Source organism: Sciurus carolinensis, chromosome 1 (genome assembly GCF_902686445.1).
Source record: "Sciurus carolinensis chromosome 1, mSciCar1.2, whole genome shotgun sequence".
Lineage (NCBI taxonomy): Eukaryota > Metazoa > Chordata > Mammalia > Rodentia > Sciuridae > Sciurus > Sciurus carolinensis.
In genome coordinates, this window is record NC_062213.1 from 130,748,853 (window position 1) to 130,769,709 (window position 20,857).

The 20,857-nt window shown below is 40.8% G+C and overlaps 1 protein-coding gene across 2 annotated transcripts in view; it reads left to right on the top strand.

Moving 5' to 3' along the window:
• Window positions 1-487: 487 nt before the first annotated feature.
• Window positions 488-20,857, top strand: part of Tgfbr3 (transforming growth factor beta receptor 3) — a 189,714-nt gene continuing 169,344 nt past the window's right edge. Inside the window, exon 1 of one of the 2 annotated variants that reach the window (XM_047550251.1) lies at window positions 488-799. The gene's annotated coding sequence lies outside the window, so the exon portion shown is untranslated. Of the gene's footprint in view, window positions 800-891; window positions 1,035-20,857 lie in introns of those variants that run through there. The other variant, XM_047550258.1, reaches the window with a different exon arrangement.

A 20,857-nucleotide genomic window follows, 5' to 3' on the forward strand; every position in this document is an offset into this window, starting at 1 on the left:
AGTTGGGAAAAAACAAATAGGGCAGAATTTATGTGTGCGGGGGCAGGGGTGCTGTGCTGGGGTGTGGGCAGAGGGTGTGATGAGTTTATTTGCGGTTTTAGAATTTTTATATCAAGACCGAGGAGCCAAATAAAATCTCAGCTCCTGCAGAGCTGAAAAGTCTGAAGGATCTAGTTTGAGCGAGTGAGTCCGTGTAGTTCGCACAGCTTTGGCCGCTCTTCTTCCCACCCGCTGTCCCAACCTGGGTGCGCTGAGTCCGGCCGCACCCCAACTCCTTGGCTTCTCCGCCGTGAGGGAAACACAGGCTTGAGCTGCTCTTGGGGCTCATCCATCAGCCGGGGAGGCTAAGGGGAGGAGAGAGGAGGCGGGAGGCGGGAGGAGGAGTTTCTGGGCGGCCCGGAGCCCCCGGTGGGGACGCAGCGGAGAAGCGCCCTTCCCCCCGCGCGCTGATTGCTGTGGCGTCCTGCCCGACCCCGCCCGCGTGTGTGTGAGCCAGAGCGAGTGCGCTGGGTCGGCCCGATGGGGGTAATCGAGGGTTTCGGGGACGCCAAGCGGCACTTTCCTCTTCTCAGGGAGTGAGGGAGGGAAGTCGGTGGCTCTCGCGCCGGCCACTTTCCCTGCGTGATTCTCGGAGCTCCCTGCAGGAGGTGAAAGTCCCCGGCGGGTCCGGATGGCGTAGTTGTGCCGCGGCGCAGCAGCTGCCGGAGCTCGCAGCCGCCGAGTGCTGGGCGGGGAAACTTTGCTCTGCTTTCCTCCAGTTTGCCGCGGGTGGATCTCCTCTTGACACACCGCCTCGGAGGTACGTGCCGGCTCGTCCGCTCAGCTCTGCAGCCCCAGCCGGGACTCCCTGGCTATGCAGCTTGCTGGTCACCCACCGGGCCGCGGACTGTGCAGACTGCGCGATACCCGTCCCTGGGGCGCGGGCTGTTGGTGCCTGCTTAGCTGCTGGGGTCGCCCCGGACGCCGGAACCCCTGAGCTTGGGAGGGCGGCCTTGGTCTTGCAGTGTTTATGCTCCGAGGAGCGGGGACCTGAGGTGCGTGGGAAGAGGTCGTCACCGGTGGCCAGTGCTCGGGGCAATGCGCAGTGGTGGGGAGGAATTCTCCAAGACTGCTTTCACTCTTCCTTTCTGCGGTTCCTTCTGACCCCTGTGGGGTGCGCCGGCCACTTTCCTCCCTGCGCGTGACAGCGTCAGTGGAAAGGTTTGTTGTGGGTTTGCACTCAGTGCCGTGGCAGAGGCCGCGTCTCCAGGACTAGCGCACCCACGCGACCCGCGCTCCTAGCTGGCCGCGCCCTGGGGGTGCTCATAGGTTTGCGCCGCGCGTTGCTGCTGCAGCCCCAGCGGAGTACTCACCCGCATTAACTTGGCCGCGCTTCCCGATTTATTTTGAAGGCTCTCTTAAGTGTGTTAACTTGGTTCGGATAAACTTGGAAATCTTGGACTGTTGCTAGAAGAATCAGTTTACAGACTTGCTCTTATTAGGGCACTTTCCAGGATCACGTAGTGTAGGGCAACCGGCGTGTCAAGCATGCCCTACCTTGGCAGAATAGAACCTAATTGATTTGGTGTCCATACAAAAAACTAGGACTGTGAAATCGCCCTTTTTCCTCAGCTGTGGAATGGAAATAGCCATACCGGCCCCACAGTGTTGCTGTGAGGATTGAACGATTTAATATGTGTAAGGTGCAAGAACAGAGCCTGGCGCCGGGGAAGCGTTGCCAGGTGTTAGTGTTTGCCGGAGCATTGCAGTGATACAGCGGTGAGGGTAGGGGACTATAGGAGTGACAGACTGAGATGGGGAACCAGGCGTTTTCGGAGTTCCATCTTCACTAGATGACGTGACCGTTTTGGAAAGATAGAAGATAGACAGGTCAAGATCTTTGAATCTTCCTGGAATGGTATTTCTGACTACAGTTACTTCAGTGTGGAATCAGCTATTTCTTTTAGATAACAGTAATAACTGATATTTATTGAACCCCTACTGTGTACTGGACATTTTATGTTCTTACTGACCTGGTGGCACTTAAGCATCACATCAATTCTATGGTAAAAACTCTTATCAATAGTCCCACTTTACAGGTAAGACTGTAGAGGTTAAGTTACTTGCCCAAGATCATAGCTTTTTGTTAGTTCTCACTCCTCCGCTAGCTTGGTGAGCTGGGCAGAGAGCAGTCAGATTTGTGTGTGGTGAGTCAGTGACCTTCTCCCATCACCCAGCTTCCCATCTGAGCTCAACACATCTCTTAAAACTCAGATAACATATCTGTGATTAATTTAGGTGATCATATATGTACACATACTTATGGGGGTGTCAAATTTCAGCTCCTCTGAGGACTGGTTCCAAATAATTATAAATAGAACTGACTTGTGTTAATATGGATCTTTATTCTTAATTTCTTTTATTAATTTTCCAGACATTGTTGATCACCGTTACTTGGCTTCCTTAGGAAACAGCTTGAGGCTGGCACAGGAGGCAGGGAAATAATTCTTACCCCCTTAAGGGCTATTAAAATGGAATTGATTTCATGCCATTGTGTCAGTTAAAGGATGTTGCTCTGTTTCTTGGTGTTCTCTGCGTTTGGCTTTAATTCTGCATTGTTTAGTGTTTCAAAGCTTCAGCATATTTTTTGCCCTTTAGTTTGTCTTTGTCATTTGTCAGCCTTAATTTTTCCTGTTGTGATGGAATCTGACCATTATATGGCAACTTTTCTTAACAACTGTTGATTCAGCTCATGTTTTTAAATATAAAACCACCAACTTACTTTTGAACACCAGAACTTCAAAGGCAATCCCTGGGGAATTCATTGTTATTTTTAATATTAGCCAATAGGGGGAGCACAACATACTCTTAATGTCTATAAGGTATACAAATCAGTTTTAATGTCTCTAAGGTATACAAATATATTTTAGAAGAGAAAATTGTTGCTTCTATCAAAATAACCAAGTTGCTTTCTAAATTTGCAGTAGAGAACTGTATTTAATTTCAACTAATTAAAATAACAGTGATTTTGAGGACAGGGCCTCTATATTGGATATGTCAAGAACCCTGGGGTGTCTGGATAGATATTAAATACACACATACATGTTCTTCTTTTTTAAAAATTTTTTAGGAGGAATGCATGTAAAATAATTTTGTGTAGTTTGAATAGTATTTCAGGTTATTGGGAAAACTGATAATCCAGAGAAATCCATTCTGAATCCTCTTACAAGGCTCCTTATTTAACTCACTTTCTCTCTCCCTCTGTACTGGAGATTGAACGCAGAGGGGCTTAACCACTGAGCCACATCCCCAGCCCTTTTTAATATTTTACTTAGAGAGAGGGTCTTCCTGAGTTGCTTAGGGTCATTCTAAGTTGCTGAGGCTGACTTTGAACTTTTGATCCTCCTTCTTCAGCCTCCAGAGCCTCTGGGATTATAGGTGTGCACCAACGTGTCCGGCTATTTATCCCTTGTATAAAACTGGTTGTAATGAATTGTTCTCAGACTAGTACACTCATAGTCCTGTTATTATTATGTTTCATTAACATCTTTCAAGTGCAAGACAATAGAAGATTATCAACCCTAAGTTAACGACAATTCTATTACTGTGAGTTCTTTGGAGGCATATATTTTAGTATAGGTTGAATATGCCTTATCTGAAATGCTTGGGACCGAAAGTGTTTTGGATTTCTTCAGATTTTGGAATATTTGCATATGCAGAATAAGATGTCTTGGGAAAATGACCCAAGTCTAAACAAAATTTATTTATGTTTCATATATACTTTATAGCCCAAAGGTGATTTTATAGTGTATTTTTAGTATACTTTTTGACTTCGACTCATCATATAAGGTCAGGTGAATAATTTTCTACCTGTGATGTCATAGTAGCACTGAAAAAGATTTTGAATTTTGGAGCATATTTGAATTTGGATTAGGGATGTTCAGATTATCATATTCAATATCAGCATAGATATCTATGATGTGTCTATGAGTGGTCATACTTGTTACTACATGTGTAAACAATATTTAAGAGTTAACGTGCTTGGAAGGTGGGCTTGATGGCACACACCTGTAATCCCAGCAATTCAGGAGGCTGAGGCAGGGGGTTGCAAGTTTGATGTCAGGCTGGTCAACTTAGTGAGAGCCTGCCTTTAAAAATAAAATAAAATAAATTAAAAAATAAAAAAAAATAAAAAAGAGCAGGGGAACTGGGGATGTAGTTCAGGGGTAAAGCACCCTTGGATTCTATGCCCAGTATCCTCCCCAACCCAGTCCTGCCAAATTAGTCAAATTGACTTTTTAAAAAAAGGTTTTCTATCTTCGCAGTTTTTTAAAAAAATTGTTCTATTTAGTTATACATGACAGTAGAATGCATTTTGGTTCATTGTACACAAATGGAGCACAACTTTTCATTTCTCTGGTTGTACACGATTGCACTATTTATGCAACCATACGTGTACATAGGGTTCTTTGCAGTTTTATAGGCCAGTTTCTTTTCTTGTTTCTTATATATCACACAGTTTCGATTTAACTTTACTTCATTAATTTAGGTTCATGTGGATCCTATTTTTAAATAACTTTCAGATTTAATCCCTTCTTTCAAAATCCCAGCATTGTACTTACACTACAGAGTGGCATTTATTTAGGATCTCATTTAGTCTTTCATGCCTCCGTCTACTTTACTTTCTCCACAAATGTTTATGAACCCCTTACTCACTAATCGGCTTATGGTTTCTGGTTTTGGAGTTTGGCAAATTATTCAATTCTGTGATAGCAGGGGGCTAAGATGCCTTAAGGATGCCTAGGACTTTGTCACCCAACGCCTTTAAAGATTGACAAAATTGGTTTGCTGGAAGAAAGCTATTGTCCCATTCCTTTTAAGACTCCAAGGAATTAATCTTTCCTTTTTGTATGAAATTTGCTTGTAGCTTGTAAAAGTGAGGTGACTGCTTGCCTGAGAGCACAGAGAACTTAAAAATGTCCTTTGCAGGTCATTACTGACTTATTTTAGTATGTAAGGGATGTACAATTTCCTGGGATCATAAATCTGTGAAAGGTTCTGACTTTATATTTTAAGCGTAGAAGACAGAATAATTAGAATTTAGAGAACAACTGGGTAATTTGTAACATTGCTGTAATATTTTTCCTGGATGATTCTGCTCTGTAGTCACTTTGAATTGCCAGTTCTTGATAATTCATTATGAAGTGCATGTTTCTGTCTTTTCATTGCTAATGGATGAATATTTATAATTGTCAGGTTTACTAGTTAATAGACGACAGTCTTCTTTTTTGCTCTTAATAATTATTATAGCAGCGATATTGTCATTTTCATCAATCCAATGGTAGATTTTCCTTATATTTCCAAATATATTTAATTTTGGGGGGGTACCGGGGATTGAACTCAGGGTTACTCAACCACTGAGCCACATCCCTAGCCCTATTTTGTATTTTATTTAGAGATAGGATCTTATTGAGTTGCTTAGTGCCTTGCTGTTGCTGAGACTGGCTTTGAACCGAAATCTTCCTGCTCAGCCTCCTGAGCCGCTGGGATTACAGGTGTGCGCTTATATTTTTTTAAATTGAAAAAATGTTAAATACTTTTAGAAATTTTTGTAAGTTGAGTTGGATAAGTATTTTTAAGGGTCTTTAACTCAAAAAGCAGTCTCATCTTGCCATTAGGAATGTGGACAATTTGGAATGAGTGAATCTAGATTATATGAAAATCTAGTCTTTAACAAATAATAGTGAGCCTTTAAACGAATTCAGTAAGGGCATTTTTGTCATTGGAAGAAAATTAAGGGCACTAAGATGAATGGCAGTAATTTCTCTGGTTCCACGTCTTCAGAGTAACACTTGGAATGATAGTACTGTTACTTTGTAGCATTTCATAAAACACAAAATTTTACTAATTCCGTTCAATTTCTAGTCAAGGTGAAATAAATCAATACCACTTGGAAAGGCTTTACAAAAAGGATCTGGGTCCATTTCCTGGGCTCTGACCATTTCTAGATTTCTTGTTTTCTACTTTGAAATAGCACATTTGCTTGTTAACTGACGTTGGGCTTTATTTTCTGTGCTTGCAAAGTCCTTTCTTAAGATTTAGCACAGATTTCCAGCCGTTCTCCCTCTCTATCTTAGGGACTAGTGATTGATCTCTTGCTCTCTCAACCAAGATATGTGCAATATTTTGTGTGTGAAGCAACATTAATATAAATTCTGCCTGAGGCTACTCTTATTTGGACCTTATTCTACCTTTTTTATTCTTTAGCTTTCCAGGCTAAAGATGGAGACTAAATAGATTGACAGCTACCTAAATATGGTGGAAACCATATTTTAAATGGAAGGTCTGGCACACGAACCCTAGAACTGCTCCTTCAGTCCATCCCGACATATCCTGCTAATGATAATTACTGTGTGAGTAGGGGGAAGTTAATATCTGGTATTATTTGTGGTGATTCCTTTATGTTGAAATCTCCTAATTGGAAAGAGGACTCTGAGTGATACGTATTTTGAAATTTAATGTTAAACTGTTGCCAGGATAATAATTTAGAATTAAGTCTGAAATGTTAGTCCTGTCTTCACTTTAAGAAAAAGGATCCCAGAATCCCAAATAAATAAAGAAAAAAAAAAAGAAAAAAGTTAATGCAGAAGCATGTGCTCTCCCTACCTCTTGAACCCTGGACTCTGAGAGGGGCCTTCCAAGTTAGGAGCTGTGTGCAGGAGGATGAAGCACTCACTTTTCTGTCTTTTATCTGGTATATGCTGAAGGTCAGGTTTTTGTATAAAATTGCAGACAGACCATTTGTAAAAACACATTTGAGTTGATTAGTTCCTGAAAAAAAATGATCTTTAGAAAACAATCTTTATAGACACTAGTCCTTGAGCTTCCCTGTTAATCAGATTACCTTGGGAGATGGTCTGTAGTTTCACAGGCAGGATGACCAACACTCCTGAGCGGCCATGTGGAGGGCCTAACAGAACTTTGGATTTCTTTTTCACTATTTTATTAACAGAAACCTGGTGACTACTTAATTCCATTTGGTGTGTGAAAAGAGTCCCTTTGGAGAGTATCATTCTATTAGGATTTGTAATGATTTATGTATTTCGACAGTATGATATTGGTCCTTGGAAGCAAAAATGCACTGGTGGCTATTTGCAAATTTCATTTCGTAATTATCTAAGTGTATGATAATTGCTGTAGTAGAAAGTGACTTTTTTTCCCCCTGAACTTGGAAGGTTATTTGAGGTGAGATACTTAGATTCTAATCACTAAGCTCCATGTTCTGGTGGTATCCTAAGTACTTTGGTATGATCCTCAGTGCTGTTATCTCTTTTATACTTTTTTCTGTAAAACAAAACATACTCAAACACAAAACTCACCTGAGTGTCTATGAAATATGAATGTTTCATTTTGTTATATTAGACTCTGTGCAGTTGGTTGGCAAATTAAATGCAACTTGGAGGGAAAGCACCATTGACTCATTACATACATTTTTCATCATTGCAGTGTAAGGTCTTCCCTATGTGTGTGGGAGAAGTTTCTGATCTTCTAAATGGGCATGTTTATTATTGCTGGTCTCTCTTTTTGCCAAAGGCTTTCCGAACAGATATTCCTATTAGTTTTATTATTTTTGTGACCTTAAAGAAATTGTTACGTGTCATGCATTCATAATATGCCATATGAATCATGAAAAAACAACCTGTTTTGTGAAGATACACCTGTCTTTTTGTTTTTAACTCATCACATTATTTACCACAGTTGCAGGAAAGCCATTAGATGAATCACGTTTTTAATAAGAGCCAGGGTAGGGATGAACAACTTGTTACATTTCACATTTTCCTGTATTTATGCTTTTTTCAGTCTGTGGCATCTTTATTTCATGGCTTACAGTGTTTGCTCCATAAGGTGCTCAAGACATTACATTTATTATGGGCTAAGTAAAGAGGATTTCTTTAGAACCAGTTCTACTAAATTCTTGAATATGACTCTAGAAAGTGTCCCATGTAGATACCATGCTGGTTGGGGCTTTTGGTAATGTCTGAATGGGAGATAGCTGAACTCAAAGCAGGATTTCACTTAGTTTAAATGGATAGAGAAGTGAGGAGAGGGAGGGAGGTGGCTGATTATTAGGAGAAAGCTCACTTTTGCATAATAATAAGGGATTTAAGTGTTTTCTTTGGAATCAGTATAGATTTCAAGTAGGTATATAGGTAAGAGCTTTGCAAAAAAACATTTTTTGCTAAAGCTGAGGTTCTATAGCGGGCAATCCTTATAACCCCAAAGGATCTTATTCTCTAAAAGCCAGGAAAAAGCAGTCTGTTTCCAATTATGTATCACAAAAAATAGTGAAATTAAGCCAAGAAAAATGATCATTTGGGAGTTGGATTGCTTTTTTTGCAGAGGGTAAAGGAGAAAGAATTGTAGATGCACATTTTAAAGAATCTGCTAGTTTTTTGTTGGATTCAGATGTTTCTCAAGTGCTCTGTATTGGAAATTAAGAATAATTTTAGGATTAAAGTCTTTTTCCTCTTTTGGCTCCTTTCTTTTCTCAGAGAGCACATTGAAGAGTGGTTAGGCAACTTTGCTGACACTAACTGGTCTGGGCCCAGTGTTCTGGGTCCCAGCTTGGATTTTTGGTGAAGCCTTTTCCTGTCTGATTTATGCAATGTATGGATCCACAGTATCACACGTGGTAGTTGGTGCTATGGACTTTTGTTACACTTAGCCTTGCTTTCAACTGAAATGCAGTCCTTATTGCTCAACAGTATTCTGCTAGGGGAGAAAACACAGAGATGCTAGTGTTAGAAGAGAATGGAGGCCAGAGGTCTAATAGTTGGACAATGCGTGGGTGGCTATGTTGTCCTTGACACTTATCAGAAGCAACTAGCCTTTCTGAGTGCCTGCTGCTAGTTTCAGGATTAGTGGTCCCATGAAATCAACCAAGAAACCTCCTTTTCACCACCAGAAGATCACCCCCAGCAGCTCTTGGTTCCTGTTTCTCACACCTTACACCTCCACAGTGTTGAATAAAACTTTCCTGATGGTACAGAATCTCTGATAACAACTAGTCTCGCCAGGGCTAGTGGTGTTAGCTCTTGGTTCTTTTCTTCTAACCTTCCATTTACTTCTCAGCTTGCGGGGCAGGCAGGCTCCCACGCCCACCACACCATGAGGAGCCAGAAAAGGTGCAAAGTGCAAAATTCCGAGCCTGCTTTCAGTCAGCATCTTCATTGTTCTCTCCCTCATGCATTTTCTGCTTTACTCTCCTCTTTTCCCCTTGTTTTATTTTCTTGGTTTCCCCCTCATGTTTCTGATCTCTCTGCAGTCTTCCTTTTCAATGTTGGATCCCCATGTATTAGTGTTTGTGTTAGTCCGTTTTCTGTCACTGTAACAAAAAAGCCAAGACTGGCTTACTTATGCAGAATAAAGTTTATTCAGTTTACAGTTCTGAAGGCTGGAAGTTTAAGATTGAGTGACTACATTTGGTGAGGTACTTCTTGCTGGTGGGGTACCTGCTGCACAGTTTCTAGGCAGCCCAGGGGTAGACAGAGCATTCTAGCTCTGGTGTCTCCACCCTCCCCCCCCTTACAAAGCCGCAGTTCCATTGGATTAGAACCCCACCCTTATGGCCCTGTTTAACCTTAATTACCTTCCAACCCATCCCCCACTCCAAATACCATAGTTGGATTAAGTTTCTAACCTCTTAGTACCTCAACAGGAGATTAGATTTCAACGAGTTTTGGTGGAGACATTCAAACCATTAGCAGCATCTCCCCCTTCTTTTTCTTTTCTCAGTCTACATTTAGTTTCTCCTATTTCCATGCTTCATTGGCCATGCCTATGTCAGGAACTTCCGGTTTTTTCATTTCATACCCATATTTTCAGCAGCCTGTTATTTAGCATTGACACCTGGTTGTTCTGTAGGTATTTTCATTAGAACTAATTCCCAAACCCAAATACTACTCTGTGGTCCTCGGATTGTGGCCTTCCTTAATTATCTTTTGTTATGCTCTTATCTATCAATATAATAAAAGATAATTTACTTATAAAGAGAAAAGTTTTATTTTAGGTCATAATTTTAGAGATTTGACTCCATGATCTGTTGACCCTGTTGTGTTGGGCCTGTAGTGAAGCAGCACATCCTGATGGAACTGTGTGGCAGAATAATCTCACTTACCTCAAGTCTGGGAAGCAAAAAAGAGGAAAAGAAGAGATTGGGATCCCATCATCTCCTTCCAAAGACCTAAAAACCTCTTACTAGACCCCGCCTTATAAAGATTCTACTATCTCCTAATTGTCGCCACCCTGGTGATATTCCTTTAGTACATGGGCCTTTAGGGGAGGCATTCAAGATCCAGACCATAGCAGAGTGTTACCGTCTTTGTATCCTGGGTGTATTGTATGGGCCTGATGCATGATGTGTTGTCAAATTGAATTCTTCAACTCAGTTTCACTGCAGTTAAAGCTTTGAGGAAAGGTCGGGGTTATAGTTGATATAACTATAGACAAGACAAAAGAAATCAAATCAGAATCAGAATTTGAGATTAGAGCAGGATTTAGAATACTCTTCTTTAAGGCCCTCTCAAGATGAGAACAACCAGAGAGGTTAGGTGGTCTACCCAAGATCACACAGTCAGTGAGCAGCGTTTCCCTCCCCTCCTTACCCCTTTGTAATCTAGTCTCTGCCTAATAGCCAGAATGATTCTGATAAAACCTAAGCCAGAGCCCATCATTCCTTTCTTGAAACTTTCTATTGCTCCTGTCTTTTTCAGAGTAAAATTCAGAATCCTTACAGTGATCTGTGAAGTCCTGCATGGTAGCCAACCGTTCCCAGGTCTCTTGTTACCTCTGTTCCCTGGCTTGCTCACTCTGCTCTAGCTGCCTTGCCTGCTTTCTGTTCCCTGAGTGTCCACTTTGTGTCAGGGCCTTCACATGTGCTGTTTTTCTCACTTGGAAGGTTTTCCTCCTAAATATCTACAGAGTTCACTTCTTTTAGGTCCTTACTGAAAACAAAGAAACAAACTCAAGACTCACATGCATGTCTTTGCTTTATGTGTTTTCTTAGCACTTATGTCTACCTAACACACAGTTCCATGTCTTGTTCGTGTTCGTCCCCTATTTAGAATGTAAGCCTCATGAGGGCAGGGATTATGTGTTGTTCCCTGCCCAAATCCCATGTGGAGAACAGTCCTAGAGTAGAGAAGGCACTCGATTAATACCTGCCGAATGAATAAATGAATGAGAAAAATAAGAGTTTGTAGATTCATTATTATTCCAGTTAAATAGCACTCAGGGTGTGCAAAAGGGAACACATCAGGCCTGTCAGGAAGAAGGAGAATCTGATTTTTTAAAGCCTCATTTAAGACTTGTTGGACTAGAACACTGATCTCTTTTTAATTGTCCGACTTGAAGCAGCAACCCTGGGCTCTCCCCAGCCTTACAAGTGGTTTGGGAAGATTCCCATTTTACCTCTAACAGGCATGGGCTTGCTGTGGTTTTTCTCTGCCTGTGGTTTGCCCTATAACCTATCCAGCTACAAGGATGAAAAATAAACAGAGCAATAAAGGAAAGAGCTGGGGGAGAGGGTACCAGGCAGAGAGGAAGAATTTCCTTGTGGCCCTGATATTCTCCCTTAGCTCTGAGCCCATGCCGGTGATGGCGTATGGTGCCTTCTAGAGTTGGTACTGTGCTCCAAGGAACAGTCTTGAGACTGCCAGCCCAGATGATTTTTGAGTTTTGCTTTACTGTTCTATTTTCTTTGAAAAGAAATATTTATTTTAGGCCAAAAAGAACATTGGAGAAAGAATCAAAAAAAAAAAAACCTAAATTGTCATCTTAATTTTGAAGTGCAGCTTGAACCCTTCTGAAGATGGAGGATGTAATTGAGGTTGCTACTTGCTTCTGTCAGTGATGCCAGCGAGGAGTGAAGATGGTGGGACCAGTCCTGTGACAACCAATAACGTTCGCCTAAGGGGCAAGAAATCCTGTCCTGAAGAAGTGTCAGATTCTGGGGGCAGGGAGTGTGGAATGAAGAGCATAATTCATGTTAGTGTAATAGTAAGGCTAGAGTCATGTGCCTCCCACTGTTACTGAGATAATATCAGTATGGTTCCATACGGGACTCTTCTCCTCAGGACAGGAAGCCCAGCCACGGAAGTCTAAGGCTTAGGAGGAAGTTGTTGGCCATGTACAGAGCTAGTAGTGTAATTAACCCTGGGATTCAAAACTATCGATTGAAAATGAATTGTCTTGAATGGAACTGAGTTATTGATGACTAGTTCACAATCATCATAGCTCTCATTTCCTGAACCCTAACAACGTACTGGGTATTAAGTACTTTATATGGTATTAATTTACTTAATCTTCCTAACAGCCCTGTGAGGGAGACAGACACATTATGCCTGCTTTACAGATCAGCATGGAGATTTACCTACGTTGCCCTTAATTACATTGCTTGGAAGAGGCAGAGCAGGGATTTGACCCCTGTGGGCTTTGTGGCCCAATGCTTCCACTGCACTGTAGAACTCACCAAGGACCCTTGCCCTTGCTATTTCCACTGCCTGGGATGTGTTTCCCTTAGATGTTATCACAACTTTGGCTCTCTCCTCTGTGCTTAAATGCCACCTCATCTGAGAGACCTTCCCTGGCCCCCGTTAAAATAGCATCTCTCCTCACATCACTGTCTCTCTTTATCCTGCTTTATTTTTCTTTCTAGGCCTTACCACAGTTTGACATATATATTTGTTGTCAGTCCCCCACATCAGGAGGTAAAACGCCTTAAAAACAGATGTATTTCCTGCTTTGTGTCCAGCTCCTTAAACAATGCCCAACATGAGGTTGGTGCTCATAAATGTTTGTTGAGTGACTGAATGAGTGAAGTAAAATATAATTGCTGGTCAAGCTTTACAATCCTGATTTCAAAACAAAATAATTTGTCTTTGTGTCTGATTTCATCAGACTGCCTATTACCAGAGTGACTGCCCATTTGGAGCCTGTTTGGTATCCATAGTGGTTTAGTGATTAGGCATTGACCCTGTCTTTTTTTCTTTTTTGGAAGCCAGATGTTTGTGGAGGAACCCTAATTTGTAGTGGGTAGGAGGATGGGCTATGTAATTAGATATGGGCTCAGATCTTGGTGCCAGGACTTAATAGCTGTGATCTCAGGCTTTCTTAGCTTCTTGGGGCCTCTCTTTTTTCACTCTAAAATGGGTGGCAATGCTTATAACTCCAGCAATTTGGGAGGCTGAGGTAGGAGGATCGCAAGTTCAAGGCCAGCCTCAGTAACTTAGTGAGGCCCTAAGAAACTTAGCAAGACTGTCTCAAAATAAAAAATAAGAAAGGACTGGGAATGTGGCTCAGTGACTAGGTGCCTCTGGGTTTAATCTCCGGAACAAAACATAAAAATTAAAAATTAAAAAATTAAAGGGAGTCAAGAGTAAACAAACATCCTTGGGTGCTTGAGGGGATGGAATGAGAAATTGTGAAGCATATACTAGGTGCTCAGTAGTAACAGATGTTCTGAGGAGTCAGAGAAAAAAGCAGGGTGTAAGCCTTTAATAAGAAGGGGAATGAGGTACAAGTACAGAATAATTACAAAGCAGCATGTGAACAAGCCTTGCTTTACCGCTAACTGTGTAACAGTGGGTCAGTCATGGAGTTTTTCTGATCCTTGTTTTGCTAATCTATAAAATTAAAGGGTTGGAGTGGATTTTATCTATCTAACATGCTGAGTTGGCTCTGAGTAGGAGATAACATGGAAGAAATTATAAACAAAATGTTAAGGAGACCGTGTTTAGGATGAGATGGGATTAATTAGAAGTGGCTTTGAAAGGAGAGGGAATTAAGTAGAGTTCCTGGACTTTGAAGAATAGCATAGAAATGGCAGGTTTGGATAAAATGAGCAGATTTGGACAGACTTCAGGCTTTGTGTTTGCTTGCATTGTTGGGAATTTGCCACACTTAAATATTTTTGGTTCAAATAAATTATAGATTAAAAACAACTAATGTAGTATTAGTATATTATTTACTCATATGATATCAAGCTGAATGTTTTTGTTGTATAATAGTTTCTAATTTAAAGTCATTCCTGCTAGCCATTACATGATTACATATTTCAAAGTTCTTTTTTTTCTTTTTTTTTTCTGGGGCAGTGGTGCTGGGGATCATCTGAGGCCTCACATGTATCAGGCAAGTTCTCTACCACTGAGCCACACCCCAGCCCTTCTACATATCTACAGATATGTTTGAAGTCTTGTTTTCTAGGGAGGATTCAGGATCAGTCATTAGTCTATATGATGACAATTATATGTAAGATGTACAAATAAAAATTTTTCTTGTTTAATCTCTTAATAATAGAGATGAAGCAAGTAAGTCCTAGAATGTCTGAACTTATAAAATACATTGATGTCAGAACTCCTCCCCCAATTGCTTTGTGGGTGCTTGAAGCTCCAACCCTTATTTGTTGTTTTATCATTTGCTATCAAGACATGTTCTAACAATTTATCATTTGTCCATACTACTTTTGTTGTAATGTATGTATATGTTGTATGTATGTAATGTATGTATGTATGTATTGTAATGTAATGTATTTTATTTTATTTTATTATTTAACCCAGCTTCTTATACATGCTAGGCATGTGCTCTACCACTGAGCTATACCCACAGCCCACCTAAAGCTTTTTGTCAGTGGCCAGTGCTTGCTAGGGCCTGGGGAATAATGATTGCAGCCTTGGGAATATTAAGTGTGCTGAGTTTTGCTGAAATAATTGCAGCTTCATGATTTAAACCCTCTTGATGACAGCTTGTTCCTCATTCTAAGTAGTTTGGCTGGTTTGGTGGCAGTGCCAGGCTAAGTTCCATAGTCCCCTGGCTAAACCTCTACCGCTAATATGGGAACCATACGGTAGAATATAGGGAAGATATAAAGCCAGAGCCCTAAAACTTATACCAGAAATGTTGAGGCAGTGCCTTCCCCATCATTTGGGAGCAGTTTTGCAATATTATGACTATCATTAGGACTTAAATCTGGTATTGAGTTTGGAATCATTATTTTTTGGTGATGGAAAGAAATTTTGAAATTCTAGATAATAAAGTCTCATCTCAAAATGAATACAAAGCTTTCTATAAACTACTATTGTATAATCTCATTACTGGTAATTGACATTATTTTTAGAAGTCTTGGGGTGTTTTAACCATAAAAACAACAATGACTATTATTGATTTAAAATGAACTGGGGGTATAGCTTAGTGGTAGCTTGCTTTCCTGGCAAGCTCGAGGACCTGTGTTTAATCCCCAACCCCAAGGGGAAAAAGAGAACTCTGGGACAGAATATAAGTATTATTTTTAAGTACCATGCCCATGTTCTATCTCATGTATTATAATCAAAGTGTTGTTATCATTTTACAGGCGAGTGAGTGGTAGAGGCTGGGTATTTCAGGTTTTGAACTCCCAAGTAGAGTTCTGTATTAATTCTAGCTTAAAAGAACCCAGCCTTGTAGATCATAAGCAGCAGAAATTTTGGAATGCAAAAATTGTAAATGTGAACAGGTGGGTTTTTTTTGGGGGGTGGGGGTTCTGGGGATTGAACTCAGAGGCACTCAACCACTGAGCCACATCTCCAGCCCTATTTTGTATTGTATTTAGAGACAGGGTCTCACCGAGTTCTTAGCATCTCACTGTTGCTGAGGCTAGCTTTGAACTCCCGATCCTTCTGCCTCAGCCTCCGGAGCTGAGCACTGGGATTACAGGCATGTACCACCACACCTGGTTGATAAGGTGGTTGAATTTGAACAAAACATGGTCTTTCACAACTTGTGAAATGTATCTGTGCTTTCCTTCCCGGTGTTGATATGTTTTCCTTGGGAGGTCTGTTGTGCCTGGGTCTTTAAGAATCCACTCGTATTGACCGAAGAATGGCAGGACCAGATGTATTGATGTGGTCTGCACCCTGGGGCAGCCCCCTGATTTCCTGTGAAGGTAGCCATTGCGAGCAGGGGAGAGTGAGCCCAGCAGTTCTGCTCCCCTCCTACCCTCTGTGTCTCCTGCCTCCCTTCCCACTAGTCTTTTATTTTTATTTATTTATTTATTTTTATTTTTTTATTGTAAACAAATGGGATACATTTTGATTCTCTGTACATGGAGTCAAGGCATATCATTCATGTAATCATAAATTTACACAGGGCAATGTTGTTTGATTCATTCTGCCATTTTTCCCCCTTCCGCCCCACCCCTCCCACCCCTTTTCCCTCTATATAGTCTTTCCTTCCTCCATTCTTGTTTTTTGAGATTGGCTTATCTCACTTAGCATGATATTCTCCAATTTCATCCATTTGCCTGCAAATGCCATAATTTTATCATTCTTTATGGCTGAGTAATATTCCATTGTGTATATATGCCACAGTTTCTTTATTCGTTCATCAATTGAAGGACATCTAGGTTGGTTCCACAATCTGGCTATTGTGAATTGAGCAGCTATGAACATTGATGTGGCTGTATCTCTGTAGTATGCTGATTTTTAAGTCCTTAGGATATAGGCCAAGGAGTGGGATAACTGGGTCAAATGGTGATTCCATTCCAAGCTTTCTGAGGAATCTCCATACTGCTTTCCAGAGTGGTTGCACTAATTTGCAACCCCACCAGCAATGTATGAGTGTACCTTTTTCTCCACATCCTCGCCAACACCTATTGTTGCTTGTGTTCTTGATAATCGCCATTCTAATTGGAGTGAGATGGAATCTTAGGGTAGTTTTGATTTGCATTTCTCTTATTACTAGAGATGTTGAACATTTTTTCATATATCTGTTGATTACTTGTAGATCTTCTTCTGTGAAGTGTCTGTTCATTTCCTTAGCCCATTTGTTGATTGGATTATTTGTATTCTTGGTGTAGAGTTTTTTGAGTTCTTTATATATTCTGGAAATTAGCGCTGTATCTCTAGTATGAGTGGCAAAGATTTTCTCCCACTCTGTAGGCTCTCTCTTCACATTGCTGATAGTTTCCTTTGCTAAGAGAAAGCTATTTAGTTTGAATCTATCCCAGTTGTTGATTCTTGCTTTTATTTCTTGTGCTGTGGGAGTCCTGTTAAGGAGTCTGATCCTAAGCCGACATGTTGAAGATTTGGACCTACTTTTTCTTCTATAAGATGCAGGATCTTTGTCTGATTCCGAGGTCCTTGATCCATTTTGAGTTTAGTTTCATGCAGGGTGAGAGATAGGGGTTTAATTTCATTCTGTTGCATAAACCCACTAGTCTTTACATGGAATTCCTGCCTGCTAGTACTGTAGTAGTTCAGGAGTAATCTTCCTCTTTTCATTTCCTCCTACTGGCAACCGCAGCACTTTAGGACTTTCATTAATCCTAGGCCCCAGGATAATAAATCTCTTTGGTTGAGACAGCCTGTTAATGATAAATAATGATAGCTTTTATGCTGTGTATGCACAATCTCATTTGATTCTTACAGCAACCCTGTGACCTAGTTTAGTTTATTACTTCTTACAAAAGAACAAATTGCAGTTCCGTTTTGATCTCAACCTCCGTTCTCTCTTGTCTGACCTGCTGTAAGAATCTCCATACAGCATCCAGAGAAAAATTTAAAAACTCAATCTGAGCTGGGTTTGGTGGTGCACACCTGTAATCCCAGTGACTCAGGAGGCTGCAGCAGGAGGATCACAAGTTTAAGGCCAGCCTGGACAATTTAGTGAAGCTGTGTCTCAAAATAAAGTATAAAAAGGGCTGGGGATGTGGCTCATTGGTAAAACACCCTTAGGTTCAATCCCTAGTACCAGAAAAACAAAAAGTGATGGTGCACACCTGTACTCAGGAGGCAGAGGCAGGAGTATCACAAGTTTGAGGCCAACCTTGGCAATTTAGCAAGACCTTATGTTAAATAAATAAATAAATAAATAAATAAATAAATAAATAGGGATGTAGCTCAGTGTCAGAGTGCTACACTGGTTAGCGAGTGTGAGACACTGGTTCAAGTTCCAGGACCACAAAACGACAACATCAACCCCATTCTGATCATCCCCTTTCCCTGCTTATCTCCCTTTGAATCTGCTCCTCTTTTTCCCTGTGGACTTGCTGCAGAGCCAGGACCTGTAATGTCTCTTCAGCCTGAAGGGTCTTGCCTCACCTGACCTTTTTTTGCTTACCCTCAGGATGTGGATACTCTTCATTTAGCACATTTGTACACATTGTGTGATTACATATTTGTGATTATTTGTCTTGTTTATTTCACCAGACTTAAAGCCCATTAAGGCAAAGAACATGTCTCTTTGCTCAGTCATTATATCCCCATTGCCTGTCATGGAGTAAGCAATAAAAAAAGATGTATTGTTAGAAGACACGAAGTTCAGAAAAGTAGACATCTTGCCTAAAGCAATGAATATTACTTTTGCCAAAATGTAAACTCCATGAGGGCAGGAGTTTGGGCTCCTTTTTTCATTGCTAAACCCTTGGCATCTTGAACAATGCCTGGCACGTAGTAATAGTAAATATTTGTTCAATACCGATCATGCTTGGATATGATTCCAAAGATTTCTCTTCTAAATCCGGGACTTTTTCCCTCTCTGTGCCAAATCTGTCTGCAGTAGGGATTGGAAATTGTCTAGTTCCCCTTTTGTGACAGAGAAATCTGAGAGTTGTTGCTGTGACAGAAAGGTGGCTTTGCTTTCTGGGTACAGGTCCTAAAGGGCATCCAAATGTCATCAAATAACAGTATCTATTCCACATGCTGTGCACCCCTTTTTCTCCCTTTTTCTAAACTGACAAGCTAGATTTTGATGTCATTCATGCTGCCTCTTTCTGCATCCCCCAAAGAACAGGTTGACTAGCCATCAGAACAATTTCTTTATGAGCCTTTTTTAATCACTTGCAGACTTAACTGTATATTTCTCAAAAAAAATTTTTTTTTTCACTTAAATGGCAGACTAGAAACATTGTAAACATTGTAAAGATCTTTCTGAAACCATTCCATGTTTAAGCAACTAGTAGCTCAGGTGTTTCTCACTATTTGAATTTAGACAATGGTAATTTTAAAATTCTACTCAATATATCTGTGTCCTTGAGATCTTCAAATTTGTTCAATCCCTGATTTCCCCTAAACTGTCAAGTTAGGATGTGACAGTCACAGGTTTGTGCTTCATCTTGCCCTTTGCATTTTTAAAGAGCTTTGAGTTCAGCATTACCAAGGATCATTTATTTATTATAGCTGCCACCTGTGGTCCTGCAGCTGAGTCTTGGTTGTGATCAGTAATCAGTTGTGCAGAGTGCATGGCAGTGTTTGATAGTAGCCCTGGCAGGCTTCTCCCTCTCTTGGAAAAAAGGTTGTTTTGTTTTCAGAGATTGAATGTTGAGAGGACAGAATGGTTTCCAGTTTGTGGCAACAGCTGAAGCTAGGAGGTAGAGTGGTAGTCATGGAAAGAAACCTGGTTTCTAGCCTTGACTCTGCCCTATTATTTTGGGCAAGTGTAAGTCTTGGAATTTGGGGCTCATCTTCATCAATGAAATCTTGTACATCTCTTTCAATTTGAAAAGTCATTCACATATCTTTAGTATGCTAACTTTTTTAACTGTGTAATTGATCAGCTACAAATTAATTGTGATTTAGTGCTAACTGAATAATCTCGTATAGTCACATGTTAGCCATCAAAAGGGTAGTATTTTTTTTTAACTGATTACTAGCCTACTGCTAAACACCCATTTTTCCCATTTTCTTTCCTCTAAAATAGAGCAAGTTTTGCTCTAAAACAAAACAAAACAAAACAACAACAACAACAAAAACCCAATCAGGGAATATTATTCCCAACCAATTTCTTTTTGAACATTGGTTTAAACCCATGATGGTATTAAGGATTCATTTGAATTAGGGTTTTTCAGCTAATCCCAGTCTTTACCTGTGTGCTCTATTGGATTACCAGGGAACGTGGGATGGCACGCTCAGTTTGTTGGCCTCAGAAATGAACAAAGACAAACTCTTGAAATTAGCAGAATTAGTAGCACATTCTTTTTTAATTCATGAAGCTCCTTTTTAGAATTTTATTTTCTTAATTTATGAATGCTAAATGTTCTCAAACCCCTTAAATGGAATACATTGCTTTGAAATGTGGGCAAAGTGATTATTCCACCTCAAATTATTCTCAGGATCGCAGAGGACCTATCTGTATTTTGAAAGGCAGCACTTGGATCATGAAGTCCCAAGTGACTCAGTGAAGTCAAAAAGCCAGGACCTGGAGTCCCCGGTCTTTGCAAAGTGAATGTGGCAGAACCTTCCAGAAGAGAGGAGCTTGTGTTGCTTGGGTTTATTTCAAAGCCACTACTTACCAGAAACTTGTATCACCTGCATTCTTCTAACTGGGGAACAGATCCCTGGTTCTTGTGTTGAGGTGCTGGTGCGTGCAGGTGGTGGCTCACACTGGAGTTGGAACCTCATGCTTCCCTTTCCATTCTCCTCTGCCTTAGGATCCTGTCACCACACTTGATGATTAGACAAAAGCCCGCTGCAGTTTATTTTCTTTTTACACAAGTTACATTGTGAAGGGACTTTTAAGCTAAAAGAAGGAAAGCTCTCTCTTTGTTAGAAACAGCAGTGAGTAGTTTCAACTTGTCTTGGACTTCCTCCGAGATGTTTTAGGATCCGGTGTAAACTTGCTGTGGTTTGCCTTTGGGCATCAAACTGTTTAGCTTGGCTCTATTATATCTGTAATTGCTGCATTTTAATAATTGCCCAATATTCTTGTCAGCAATTTGCAGTCTATATTTTTAATAGAACCATTTGCCTTTCTTTTCACAGGTTTGTGCAAACCTGGTTTAAGCCCCTGAATTAATGGACCACAGCCCCACAGACCCTCTGTGGCTGTGGGCAGCGGGTGACACATGCTC